Raw genomic sequence first — 15,088 nt, 5'->3', positions numbered from 1 at the left:
TCCCGATGTTGGGGGAGTCCAGAACCAGAGGCCACAGTTTAAAAATAAGGAGTAAACCATTTAGAACGGATACGAGGAAACACTTTTTCTCACAGAGAGTGGTGAGTCTGTGGAATTCTCTGCCTCAGAGGGCGGTGGAGGCAGGTTCTCTGGATGCTTTCAAGAGAGAGCTAGATAGGGCATGGGGAGAAGGCAGGAACGGGGTACTAATTGGGGATGATCAGCCATGATCGCATTGAATGGCGGTGCTGGCCTGAAGGGCCAAATAGCCTACTCCTGCACCTATTGTCTATTGTCTATTGAAAGAGTGGAGCGACTCGGCTTGTATACACTGGAATTTAGACGGATGAGAGGGGATCTTATTGAAACGTATAAGATTATTAAGGGATTGGACACGCTAGAGGCAGGAAACATGTTCCTGATGTTGGGGGAGTCCAGAACCAGGAGCCACAGTTTAAGAATAAAGCGTAAGCCATTTAGAACAGAGATGAAGAAAAACTTTTTCACCCAGAGTTGTGAATCTGTGGAAATCTCTGCCTCAGAAGGCAGTGGAGGCCAATTCTCTGGAGAAGGCAGGAATGGGGTACTGATTGTGCATGACCAGCCATGATCACAGTGAATGGCGGTGCTGGCTCGAAGGGCCGGATGGCCTACTCCAGCACCTATTGTCTATTGTCACAAAGGCTGAAGTATTCTATCATAGATGAGGCCCTCCTCTGTATCCCGTAGTTCCTCCTCTTGCTCCCACTCCCCCAAGTCGTATCCCAGTCTTCACCTTTCACCCCATCAGCCATCTCATACAACCAATGGTCACATCTTCCCATCCCCATCCATTTCTGTTTTCTGCAGAGACAATTCCCTCTGCAACTCCCTGGTTCACTCATCCCTTCCCACCCAAACCACCTGCTATCCAGGGACATTTCCCTGCTACCACAGCAGATGCAACACCTGTCCTTATACCTTCTCCTTCGACTTCACCCAGGGACCTTGACAGTCCTTTCAGCTAAGGCAGACATTTACTTGTACCTCCTGTGACTTCATCTTCTGTATTCGGTGCTCCCAGTATGGGCTCCACGTATTGGCGAGACTAAGCATAGACTTGTCGATCATTTTGCGGAACCCTTATGCTCAGTCCGCCTTGGTCTACGCGATCTCCAGGTTGCCAAACATTTTAACTCCCCTTCACATTCCCATAGTGATCTTTCTGTCCTGGGCCTCCTCCACTGTCAGATTGAGGCCACATGCAAATTGGAGGAACAGCACCTCATATTTCACTTGGGCGTCTTGCAAGCCAGTGGTATGCCTATTCCACGTTGACCAACCTCCTATTTGTGCTTTTAGGTAAAGCTTTTTGTCAATGAGACTGTGATCAGTGGAGGACCAGCTGTTCATATCTATATCAAGGATTTCAAAGAAGGGATCAAGTGTGATTTATCCGGGTTTGCTGAAATTACAAAACTGAGTGACAGTGTCAGATGTGAGATAAACATAGAGGGCTTTCAAGGGTGATGGAGGACCAGCATGGTACAGCTTAAGAATATAGAGTACCTTGTTTAGGTTAGAGATGAAAACATTCCTTTATACAAATGTTTTGGGGTTGTTTTTTTTGAGGGAGGCTGCGGGGTGACCAGTTTGAGCTATATAAAATTTAGAGGGGCATAGGTAGGGTAGATAGTGAGAAACCCTTCCTCTTATATGGGTTATACATGACTAGAGGACATGGTTACGTTAAGAAATAAAAGACTTGGGGGGGGTGTGGGGTGGATTTGAAGAAAATTCCTTTTTCTCCTCGGAAGTATTTGAAACCTGGAATACGTGGGATAAAGTGGTGATGGAGGCAGGTACTCTCACAGCATGTAAGAAACAAATGGAATTTGGAAACTGATTCTTCGGATTGAAATTCTCTCAAAAGCATTTTTAAAAGTCCTTTCATTTTTCAACTCTGGAAAATGTTTACAAGCAGAAACTATTGCAGTTCCTTTTGGATGGAATTTTCCCTGACAGTTTGCATTTGGCTGCCTCAAAATCAATAATTAATAAGCATTATATCGTAAGTACTGGAGATATAATTTTAATTTGTTGAAAAGAGCATTATATTAAGTATGTGTGGGAAAGAATGCAGATGCTGGATAAAATCGAAGGTAGACACAAAATGCTGGGGAAACTCAGCAGGTGAGGCAGCATCTATGGAGAGAAGGAATGGATGACGTTTTGGGTCGAGGCCCATCTTCAGCCTGATGTCGTGGGGGGAGGGGGGAGGGGAATAGATAGAAAGTGGGCAGAGGCAGTAGGGCGTAGGAGAACTGGAAAGGATGTTCTTGCCAAGAATGACAGTTTTAAATACCACCCATTTATCTGGCTCCATGGGAATCACCTACCATGTTAAAGGGCACTTTAGTTGATTTTACCAACACAAAGTCTTCAAACAGAAATTAGTAACAAATAAAATTGGGTGGGAATTTGATCAAATCTATCCTTGTTGCGTTTCCAGTGCAGTGCACGTCAGTTATTCTGAAACGTTTATAAAATGAGTAGGAAGTTGAGGTCAGAATATTTGCTGTAAGGTCTTGGCATTTATTGTTTAATGTACTGCATAGTATATTAGTATTCCAGCTGTAGTTTTGAAAAGTTTAAATAGCTTTATAAAAATAATCTGATTCTAATTTTCTTCCAGCAAAATTGTGTTTAGTTTTACTTAAGTGCTTTGATCTTTTAGAGTTCTGCTGCTAATTTGTCTCAATGGAATTGGTTCAGTATTAAATAAGTAAGTGTTTCCAGTACATACAAAAATTTGTGTGGGAAATAATATGAAAATTCATATATAAATATCATTTGTAATTCTAATTTACAAAGACATTTGAAAATGTCCTGGACAGAATACAACTTACTGACAGTGTAAAGTGAATAAAGAATATAATAAATACTTGTTGCCATTTTTCTATTATCACTTACATTTTTTAACCTTTTTGTTCTAGCATGATGAGTAGTCCTGCTAATAATAGTTGCATGAACCATCGTTTTAATTTAAAGAATTGTTGGAGATGGTCAATTAATGAGATGCTTTTTGATTAATTCTAAGCCCATTGAGAGTTTGGGTTTCCTTTTACTATTACCCGTCTCTGTTATTTTATGAGTACAGTAGACCAAGTGAGACCCGTCGGGTCCCATCCCCCAATGAGGGGGGGAGAGGGGGGGGGGGGTGGCGCGGCGTCACATGGGAGGGCTGGTCCCCAAGCACAATATTCCACCACTCACCCATAGCTCCCAACTGCGCAGGCGAGGCTGACGTGTTCCCATTGTGACATAGAAGATGGAGGCATTACTGTGCAGGCTAAGTTGGGTCTGCGCTCCCAATGCAAGATTCCACCACTTACCCGTTCCCCCAACGCAAGCCATTCCCCCAACGCAATATTGCATCACTCATGCATAGCCCCCAACTGCGCAGGCACAGCTCATTTCTCCTCATCCCCCAGCACTCCCTCCTCTTCCTCTTCACCCTCCCTCTTCAATCCCTAGAGGGAGGGGGAGGGGCAGAGAAGGAGGGGGTAGAGGAAGAGGGAGGGGGGTAGAGTTGGAGGGAGGGTAGTGAGGGAGAGGGCGAGGGAGGGAGTGGGAAGGGGGTTGAGGGGGAGGGGTGTAGAAACATAGAAACATAGAAGATAGGTGCAGGAGGAGGCCATTCGGCCCTTCGAGCCAGCACCGCCATTCATTGTGATCATGGCTGATCGTCCCCCATCAATAACCCGTGCCTGCCTTTTCCCCATATCCCTTGATTCCACTAGCCCCTAGAGCTCTATCTAACTCTCTCTTAAATCCATCCAGTGACTTGGCCTCCACTGCCCTCTGTGGCAGGGAATTCCATAAATTCACAACTCTCTGGGTAAAAAAGTTTTTTCTCACCTCAGTCTTAAATGACCTCCCCTTTATTCTAAGACTGTGGTCCCTGGTTCTGGACTCGCCCAACATTGGGAACATTTTTCCTGCATCTAGCTTGTCTAGTCCTTTTATAATTTTATTTGTTTCTATAAGATCCCCCTCATCCTTAATATTGATCAATATTGATCTCACGTTTGAAGCAGTGGGTGGGCATCAGGGGCATAGCACTGGAGTGGTTCAGGTCGTACCTGGCTGATCGAACTTTCTGTGTCAGCCTTGGGGACTCTGTATCCTCCTCTGCTCCTCTCTCGTGTGGGGTCCCACAGGGCTCAGTTCTTGGCCCTCTCCTCTTTTCTCTCTATTTGCTCCCACTTGGTTCCATACTTAGGAAACATGAAATTTCATTCCACTTTTATGCAGACGACAGTCAGATTTATGTGCCTCTTAAAAAGAAGGATGAACACTCTGTCGGACTGTTACTTGAGTGTCTCAACGACATAAAGGCCTGGATGGCTCTGAACCTTTTAAAATTTAATGATAAAAAGATGGAAGTAATGGTTTTTGGTGGCACCACTGGGGCCCCCCCTGTAGATCTGGGCTCCCTGGCCCAGTATATCAAACCAAGCATCACAAACCTAGGGGTTAAATTGGACCCTGAGCTTAAATTTGACAGTCAGATCAAGGCTGTTGTTAAATCAAGCTTTTTCCATTTGAGGCAGCTGGCCAAAATAAAGCCAATTCTGTCAAGGCATCACTTTGAGATGGTAATCCACGCCTTTGTTACCACTCGGCTGGATTACTGCAATGCACTGTATGTGGGGGTTAGTGGGTCCTCCATTGCCCGTCTCCAGATGGTACAGAATGCAGCTGTACGTCTTTTAACTGGCACACGTAAACATGAGCACATTTCGCACATTTTAGCCTCACTCCACTGGTTGCCTATTCAGTTTAGGATCCATTTTTAAATTCTTTTATTTGCTTTTAAATCCATAAATGGTCTTGCCCCGCCCTACCTATCTGAGCTTCTACACCCTTATACACCCGCCCGCTCTCTCAGGTCAGATAATCAGCTGCTCCTGAGTGGGCCTAAAACTAAGCGGAAGCTCAGAGGGGACCGTGCCTTTGCTGTGTCGGCACCCAAATTATGGAACGATCTGCCTCTCCACATTAAACAGGCCTCTTCTCTGTCTGTTTTTAAATCTCTTCTTAAAACCCATCTCTTCTCCGTGGCCTTTGATACCCAGTAAGATGTCGACTTTATTTGCTTGATTGGTTTCTTATTTTGATTGCTTATTGCATGGCTATTATTTTTACTCATGTTTTATGTCTTTTGATTTATTGTTGTATTTCATATGTGATTTATGCGCCTTATGTGAGCTGTTATGTTATGTTCTGTTATGTTGTCTGTTTATGATGTCTTGTTTTTTCTTCTGTACAGCACTTTGGTCAACATTGGTTGTCTTAAAGTGCTTAACAAATAAAGTTGGATTGGATTGGATCCTTCTAAACTCCAGTGAATACAAGCCTAGTCTTTTCAATCTTTCCTCATATGACAGTCCCGCCATCCCAGAGATCAATTTTGTGAACCTACACTCCCACGTAGAGTGGGGGTAGGGAGGGTAGAGGGGGAGAGGGCGAGGGAGGGGGGTTAGAGAGGGAGGGGGTACATTAGGTGGGAGTGAGGGTAGATAGGGTGGGGGCTCCCTCCTCCACACCCCCCCCCCCATCTCCCTTTACCACCCCACTCCCCACCCCATCTCCCTCCTCCTCATCGTCCACCCCTCACTCCCATTCCCTGCCCCAGGACCTAGAGCAACGGCAGGGCCTGGAACTCAGCCTGGTTCTCGTACTCGGCCCGGCCCTGACTCGGCCCAGGGCTCGGCTCTCACTCCAGCTCGAGCATCAGGCTCGGCTCCATCCAGGGCCCGTGGCACCACCCTCGCCACCAGGTGTCGGGTGTCGGTGGGCACTGCCCCATCCCAAGCTCCAGGCTCGGCTCTCACTCCAGCTTGAGCACCAGGCTTGGCTCCATCCAGGGCCCGTGGCACCACCCTCGCCACCAGGTGTCGGTGCTGGCAGCGAGTGCACTGGAATGTCCCTCCCTCCCAGAGTGTCCCGTCCTGCCTTGCGAGTCACAATGACATCACTTGTTTTTTTTTTTACCGAAATGGGTGAGATTTCTGGCTTTTTAAAAAATCTTTAAAGGATTAAAAAGTGCGGAAAGATAGGTGGGAATGCAACGGGAATATGTTCATTGCCTCGATGGGAAAAAAGTGAGTAGAATGTGTGAAAATGGGAAGGGTGTGGCGTAGGGTTTGGAATAGGAAAATAGGAAAATAGAAATTGGCACACACACATACCCACATACATCCACAAACAAGATAAAGAGTTTTAGTAATAGTATAGATAGGTATAGATAGATGAGTAATGCGAAGAGTTTTTCTAATAGTAATAGCAATTTCTATCATAATGTAAAAAAGTGAATATTCTCCCCTCTCTGCAATTATTCAAACCGACAACTCCGGGCATCCCCTCCATGATATTCTGGAGAGTCAAAAGTGCTCACGGAACAACAACCGGCTCCTCGACTCGCCCTGTAGAACGGAGCGGTTCAGGAGATCATTCACCCCTGCAGCCATTAGATTTTATAATACTGACCGCTAGGCTGTATGGGGGTGCTATTGCATTTTTAATAGTTAATTATTAGGTCTTTTTAAGTATTTATTGCTTTCAGGTATTGTCCATATTCTATTTTATGTTTTTTTTTGTCTGCTTTCGTTCTGAATGTGCGGGTTTGTTAGTTGGTGGCTTCTGGACATCTGAATTTCCCTGAGGGGGATCAATAAAGTATTTATTATTATTATTATTATTATTATTATTATTATTGTTATTAATATCAACATATAGGCTCCATGCATTAATTACAATTTATGAGGCAATCATTTTTTTTTTAATCTATTATTAAATGTGATCTTCTAAATGTATCTTTGTGAAAGGTCACAGAGTTCCATACCATGAGCAAACACCAAATAGGGAGTAAAAATTACAGAACTAGTACTTTCTGGAATGGGCCAGTATTTGGCTCAAAACATTAGGCATCATTTCTTACTGAAACAAAAGGTGTTTGCTAATTAAATTTAAACAGCAGGGGGCAACATTGTTTCATCTTTGCAGGATTTTGTGCGGCATTGTATGTGTTTGAACTTTCTGATCCACGTTTACCGGTATCTACACCTGCCAAAATACCACAACTCCTACTGTAACGGTAAAGCAGGCATGAGTCTGATACCTGAACCTTTTTGAGGGCCATGTCATCTGCAAGATACTATTTTAAAGGTCCCAGCAGCTCAATAGATTTTGTACCTTTGATAATAAGGATTGAATACAGTGTCAGACATAAATAGAGTCATAACTAGAACCAGGGATGGAGCATTTCATTTATAAAGAGAGACCTTTTTGAGTAATTAAGATACCTGTATGAAGCTTTTACTTATTTTACTTCTTTGCTCTGTAATAATTTTCCTATGTTGCCAAATCATGTAATGAATTGGATACAAAGAATTCAGTGAATGTGATGCATATCGAGTTCCAGAAAGTCTATGACAGGAAACTTCAGGAAACTGTTGGAGAGACTTAAAGATTGGCAAAATCTTGGAAGGGTAGAAATTGGATTTAAAAAATGACTAGAAGAAGCAAAGAGCAAAATGAGATTCATGGGAATCAGCTCATAGTTTTGAATTTTAATTTATCACAGGAACTGTGAATGAATTGACATAACTTGTAACGTAGTCAGTGCTGCAAAAATAGCAACATGAATAAGTACATGCACAATTAACTTCATTGGATTTTAGCTCCATTGTCTTTTATGGGATAAAATTCTCATTCCTTCATGAATTAATGTGAACGCTGCCACAGGAGATATTCTAATAGACAGGGACCACTGCTTTTTTTCTGCTGAAGATTCAAACACAAAATCACAAGCGAAACGGATTCTTAATGTAAAGAGAGACATTACTGAAATATTTTTGTGAACTTTTACTCACACATTTCAAAGAATGTACACAAAAATGCTGGAGAAACTCAGCGGGTGCAGCAGCATCTATGGAGCGAAGGAAATAGGTGACGTTTCGGGCCGAACCCCTTCTTCAGACTACTTTTCAAAGAATGTATTTCTTTTGGGTGGATTTTGTACATTCTTGTGCATGAGTGCGATTTATTTTTCAACAACCCATGAATACTTTTGTTCATCTAATATTCACAAAATTGTGCTCCGATAAACTGACTCAAAAGCAAGTCCAGAATTCTTGCTTTTCATGAAATCAGAGAATCATAGAGGTATGACAACCATATTTATTTAAACTTACTTAAAGAGGACTTCCTGAGCATGTGCTAGCTTGATGCTGGCACCTCTCCACTGATAAACCCTGGCTGCTCCGCTATAAAATAAGGTTGTGTCTGATCTTTCAGCTTGCACCATTTTTCTACACTAGCTCAGTTTCCCTTGGTTGTAAGCTTATGATCTTGATCTCCCCCCTCTCTACATAATGATCTAATGACCCTTTACGCAATGCCCCAGTGTGCTACCTCAATCCATGATTCTTTTCAGACCCCAGCCAACCACTCCACTCTCATCCTGGTCTGCACATTCTTCCACTTCCCCTCTCCTAAACTGACTCCACTCCACGGCCTCACCTCACCCCAGTTTCAAACTAATATCTGTCCTGCTGGCACATGGATCTGAATCATTTCTGATGACCTGCGATTTCTATTGTATGTTTCAAAATGACACATGACGGGCATGATTGGGTAGGCAAGTGGATTGTTTTTCGATGTGATGCATATGTCTGAAATATTTCATAGGTTTTCTATGTACTTCTGAAATATGGACATATGACAATTAAACACTCTTAACTCTAACTCTTGATGCTATCTCAAATGCTGCGTCTTTACTTTAAGCTGTCACCTGTCAGGCATTCCCAGAGGTCAGTGAGGAGTGGTGCATTTAATCAATGAAGCATTGAGAAAATTCTTGAATCTTTTTCTTTGTCCTGATAATCTCATTTCCTGATGTAGTTTAGCATAGTGTGTTTTTTAGGGGAGTCTGATGTCAGGCATACAAACAATGGAGCTAATGCAGTGTAAAGGGCCTGTCCCACGAGCATGCGACTCCATGCGGCAAGCACGACCTAACGTGGTCGCTTGAGCCGTACGGCCTCGTGGGGGCCGGTCCCACTTCGATCGCTGGAGTTGTGCTGGTCCCGACTCCGAAAAACTGACCGTGTTCAAAACTTCCGCGCGGCAACGGCCTGCCGGCCTGCAGCCGCCTCAACGCCGTACGCACCGCCTCAACGGGCGTGCACAGCGTCTTGATGCCGTGCGCATCGCCTCGACGGGCGTGCGCAGCGTCTTGACGACGTACGCAACGTCTTGACACCGTACGTCATGCGCGAACTTCCCGCGGACTTTGCTCAAACTTCGCGTCACTCACTCGACCTCCGTGCGGCCCCCGCTTCCGGTTTGGTCGCGCTTGCCGCTTGCAGGCGCATGCTGGTGGGACCGGCCCTGTACGGGGATCACTCTACCTCCGCGCGGCCCCCGCTTCCGGTTTGGTCGCGCTTGCCGCATGCAGGTCGCATGCTCATGTGACAGGCCCTTAATTAAGACCTCAAAGCCGAGAATGTTGGTTTGGGAGAGAACATAGACATCGGTTTGCTTATTTTCCAAGTGAATTTGGAAGATTTTTGAAGAATACGATTAATGGCATCACATATGGGTCTTGAGGCTCCTGCTGTAGGTAGAGCAGTTCTCAGAAGCTGCCTGTTCCGCTGAGCTACTCCAGCTTTTTGTGTCCATCTTCAGTTTAAACCAGCATCTGCGGTTCCTTCTTACACAGTTCTCAGATGCAAACAGGACAGCTGGGATCACTGTTGGATAGTACATCAGGTATCTTATTCCAGGGCATCTATCAGATGACATTTTTCTCATTCACCGTGGTCTTTGAAGTGCATTGAAGGTGATAGTGAATTTAATCATTAACGTTTGCCATTGCTGAGTGGTGGCTCCCAATGTTATGAATGGCAAGGCCTTAGGGGAGTTTTGAGAAAAATAAGGACCTGGTGTACAAGTTCAAGGATGGCAGCACAGGTGGATAAGGTTGGGAAGAGGGTATGCAGCGTACTTGCGTTCATTAGCCAGGACATAAAACACGAGTTGAGATATTTTACTATATTTCTTATAAAACATTGATTATGTCACAACTGGAGTACCGTGTACAGTTCTGATCACCACACATTAGGAAAGATGTGATTGCATTGAAAAGTGCAGAGGAGATTCACCAGGAGGAGATTTACCAGGATGTTGGCTGGGATGGAGCACTTCATTTATAAAGAGAGACCTTTTCGAGTAATTAAGATACCTGTATGAAACTTTTACTTATTTTACTTCTTTGCTCTGTAATAATTTTCCGATGTTGCCAAATCATTTAATGAATTGGATACAAAGAATTCAGTGAATGTGATGCATATCGAGTTCCAGAAAGTCTATGACAGGAAACTGTTGGAGAAACTTAAAGCTTGGCAACATCTTGGAAGGGTAGAAATTGGATTTAAAAAATGACTAGAAGAAGCAAAGAGCAAAATGAGATTCATGGGAATTAGCTCATAGTTTTGAAGGGTCTAGTATTGTTTCTGTACGATTCGTCATGCACATAAATGATTTTTATATTGAGCCAAAGAAAGTAGTAACCAAATTGGTGTGCAGTATTAAAATAAGTGATGTAATAAATCATTCTGAAGAACTAGTGAAGTTGCATGGAAAAGCTGGTGGATGTGCAAATATGAAGCAGTTGGAACATCTTAAAAACATGATGTATATTATGTTTGAAAGGTAATGAGATTTCTTGAGGTTCCATTAGATTTGGTCAGAAGGGTAAAATAGATAAAGGAGCTTGTTTTCCATTCTGTCCGATAGATACATAATTGGTTGGATTTTGAAAACTTTTTGAAGTAACGTTCTGAAAATACTTCTCTTCGGTGCGGTCCAACTTTAAATGCCTAATTCTTGGAAGCACTACAATGATACCGAGGCGGTATAAATGAGACGTCCCAAGATTTCATCAGAAAGAAGTGGAGCAGAATACAGACACTCCCTGCCTTACGTAATATGTGATTTACGTAAACTTGCATTTAAGCCCACTGCTGTATTTCCAAGTTGTATGAAAATTAACATTACGGTAGCAGTGCGCTAATGCTGTCGCATGCGGCCACAAGCTAATCAACTGATCTTGCTGATTCCTCCACATGGATTCCCACTCTCTTCACCTCACTCATACATCCTCTCATTGTCGACAATGCATCTCGCGCAGCGCTCCTAGTTTTTCCTGTGAAAGGTTTCTTGTGCTACTGCGAAAGAATAATGTGTAATATTTTTATTTAAATTTGCATTAAATTAAAACATGAAGATTATATTTTGCTCTAATACCTTGTACAGAACTGAAGACTGTAACACAAATATATTAGTTCAGATGATTACCAACCAAGCGATTAATTTTTACAATTAGTAATGATCATTGCACATCATTGCAATTCCAATCAATATTCATTATCTTGTATTAGCATCCATCGAAAACTGTTATTATTTTGTTTGGTTCTGTTGCCTGTTCACTCACACGTTCTTTCGGTCACCAAATCCACAACTAACTCAGAACAGATGTGTAGTTTTTGCGGGAGTGTTTTATGTAGTTTGATTATGTATACATTTTTATGCCTAATAGTAAAAACATCTTGTTGAATTTAAGCCACAAAATGTATCTAAAAAATGAGAGGAGGGGTGTGTGTGGATGGGGAGGTGTAGGAGGGGGGAGAGGGTGGTGTGGGAGGAGGGGGGTGTGGGGGAGGCGGGGGGCTGTGAGGTGGGAGAGGAGGAGGGGTGTGTGGACGGAGAGGTGGGGGGGAGTGTGTGGTGTGGGGGCAGGGGGATATGGGCGGGGGTGTGTTTGGGATCTGTGTTGGGGGATGAATGGAGGGGGGTTGGGTGGGGGGGGTTCCGTGTGGGGGGATGTGGCGGTGTTGGGAGAGTGGGGTGTGTGTGGGGGGGTGAGTGGGTGGGGGATGGGTGTGGTCGATGGGGTGTGTGGGGGTGTGTGTGTGGGGCGGGGGGTTGTGGTGGTGGGGGGGTGTGGTCGGCGGGGTGTGTGGGGGTGTGTGCGGGCGGGGGGTTGTGGGGGTGGGGAGGGGTGTGTGTTGGGGAGGGGTGTGTGGGGGGGGGGTGTGGGGGGGGGAGGGGTGTGTGGGCGGGGGGGAGGTGTTTGTGTAGGGGGAGAGATAACAAGATCAGAGTTTTTGTTACGACTAAAAGTATGAGCAAGTCAACCTCTGGCTGCTGCTAGGGTTAGTCATAATGCAGGTTGCAGAAGAACAAGAAAATACATGATTTTTTAGTTTAGTTTGGAGATACAGAGCAGAAACAGATATATAAACTGCCCTGTACAATTAAGGATTGTTTGGAAGTGGGCCTTCCACATAACATGATTGGAAGAAGATGAAAAAGCAAACTCCAATCCTTAATAATATTGGAAGAAGATGAAAAAGCAAACTCCAATCTTTAATATTGTCAAAAACTGAAGGAATTTGCAGTACAATAGTCAAAATAATTGCACATAGTGTGTGATTAACCCTAGACAACATCCCTTAAAAGTGTGCCCTTCAATTCTGGAGACCTTACCTTGGGGAAAGAATTCTTACTATCCATTCATAATTAAATAAACAACTGTAAGGCCACTCCTCTGTCTCCCTTGATCCAGTGGGAATAAACCAGGCCTATATAATCTCTCTTTTAACTACCGCTCTCCATTCCTGGCAAAGTCCTGGCTAATTACATTTGCATCTTCTCTGTTGTCACCACATCTTTCAGACTGAAGAAGAATCCCGACATGTCTGAAGAACGATCCCGACTCAAAATATCATCAGTCATTTCCCTTCACATTTGCTGCCTAGCCTGATAGGTTCCTCTAACACGTTGTTTTATGCTCTAGATTCGAGCATCTGCAGTCTCTTGTGACTCTGTGTTCCAGTTAATGTTTTGTATAGCTGCAACACGGCATCCTAACCCTTATACTACAGGGCTCGAAATTAGCGGTTGCCCGGGTGCCAAAGGCAATCTACAGTCCCGCAGGGCAACCTAAAAGCCATGCCATTTTGCCCGGCCCGGGACACCTATTACTTAATTTTGAGCGGGCCCACTCTCTATCTCTCTATGTCACTCTCCGTCTTCGCCCGCTGTCCGGCTCTCGGCTCTCGGCTCTCGGGACTCGGCTCGGCACGGCAGTCCACCTTACACATGCGCACTGCCACGGGCCAGCACATCATCTGGCCATGGAGGAGGCCCAGGCCAGAAAGGTTGGATTCGGAATGGGAGTTGAAGTGCTGAGCCACCAAGAGATCAGGTTGGTTATTGCGAACCGTGCTGAGGTGTTGGGCAAAGCGATCGCCAAGCCTACGCTTGGTCTCACTGATGTAGGGCATCTGACACCTAGAGCAGTGGATGCAATAGATGAGGTTGGAGGAGGTGCAGGTGAACCTCTGCCTCACCTGGAAAGACTATGAGGCAGCATCTATGGAGCGAAGGAATAGGCGACGTTTCGGGTCGAGACCCTTCTTCAGACTGATGTCGGGAGCGGTGGGGGGCGGGAAATAGAAAGGAAGAGGTGGAGACAGTACGCTGTGGGAGAGCTGGGAATGGGAGGGGAAGGAGGGAGAAATCAAGGACAACCTGAAATTGGAGAAGCCAATGTTCATACCGCTGGGGTGTAAACTACCCAAGCAAAATATGAGGTGCTGCTCCTCCCATTTACGGTGGGCCTCACTCTGGCCATGGAGGAGGCCCAGGACAGAAAGGTTGGATTCGGAATGGGAGGGGGAGTTGAAGTGCTGAGCCACCGAGAGATCAAGTTGGTTATTGCGAACCGAGCGGAGGTGTTGGGCGAAGCGATCGCCAAGCCTACGCTTGGATCTCACCGAGGTTGATCATACGCTGAATAATCCAACCAGATTTTTGTTTGGAAGTGGAAAGAGATAATAGAAATTGCATTAATTGCAACGTGTAAAAAGAGTTGAGATACTGTATTATAATTTTGCTGCGTCATTGTGGGATATATCATGTCTTGATTGGTGAATATGTTTAGTTTGCGACTTTATTTGAAGCAGAAATAATATGTGAATGCTTCATTGACCATAATTCCGACTGGTAACTACGCACTTCGTCCAAGCACATTATCGCACGCGTCATGCAAGCCATCTTAAATGACCACCTAAACTGTCATTTGGCAACCTAAAAAGCTGCCGAGGTTGTCTGGCTGGCAACAGGGAAAAAAAGTTAAGTGAGAGCCCTGTAAGATGCCTCAACCTATGAAGACAAGCAAACCAGATGTATTTTTCACTACCCTATCCACCCGTCAAACCACTTTCAGTGAGTTATGGACTTGTATTCCAATGTCTCTCTGCAAATCTATGCTTCTAGGAATATCTACTGTAAGCAAATTTTGCTTGCAGCTGCATCACAGGCTCAGACTTGGACAAGCACACAAAAAGATAAAGTATACAAAAACGACACATTAATTCCTGCAAGATGGTAAAAGGGAAAAAAGTTGCAATAAACAAGGCGTCAGTGCAAAACACAATTAGGAAAAAAAAGTCAAGAGGTGATCTGTAATGTTCTGGTGTCAAAGTAGGATTAGAATTGGTTCATGAACCCCATAGTTATAGGAAAGTACAGTAGCTGCTCCTGAACCAGGTGGTGTAAGACTTTATTATTTCCTGCTTAATGTAGCAGTGAGAAGAGGGCATGACCCAGATGTTGAGGATCCAACATGTAACCTGCCACGTTCCTAAGGCATATATGTTTTTGATGGCGGTGAAGGCTGTGCCTGTAATGGTGCAGGCTGAGTCTTTATAAAGCCCACCACTTTCTGCGACCTCTTGCATTCATCATAGAGTGATGGAGTCTTACAGCTTGGAAACAGGCACTTCAGCCCAACGAAGACACCGGCCAACTGTGTCCCATCTACACTAATCTCACCTACCTGCGTTTGGCCCATATCCCTCTAAAGAAGTCCTATCCGTGTATCTGTCTAAATGTTTCTTAAACATTGTGATAGTACCTGCCTCAACTACCTCATCTGACAACTCGTTCCATACACCTCCTACCCTTTGCGTGA

The 15,088-nt window shown here is 44.5% G+C and overlaps 1 protein-coding gene and 1 long non-coding RNA gene across 2 annotated transcripts in view; both read left to right on the top strand.

Moving 5' to 3' along the window:
- The window catches only part of ltbp2 (latent transforming growth factor beta binding protein 2), a 175,373-nt gene that overhangs the window by 41,776 nt on the left and 118,509 nt on the right, over nucleotides 1–15,088 (top strand). The window lies entirely within an intron of this gene.
- Nucleotides 1,096–7,847, top strand: LOC116977224. Its single transcript, XR_004413147.1, has 3 exons — nucleotides 1,096–1,131; nucleotides 3,153–3,156; nucleotides 7,837–7,847. It is a non-coding gene; the product is annotated as an uncharacterized LOC116977224 (long non-coding RNA).

Source organism: Amblyraja radiata, chromosome 9 (assembly GCF_010909765.2).
Source record: "Amblyraja radiata isolate CabotCenter1 chromosome 9, sAmbRad1.1.pri, whole genome shotgun sequence".
In the NCBI taxonomy this organism is placed as follows: Eukaryota; Metazoa; Chordata; class Chondrichthyes; order Rajiformes; family Rajidae; genus Amblyraja; species Amblyraja radiata.
This window is presented reverse-complemented; position numbering and strand designations above follow the sequence as displayed.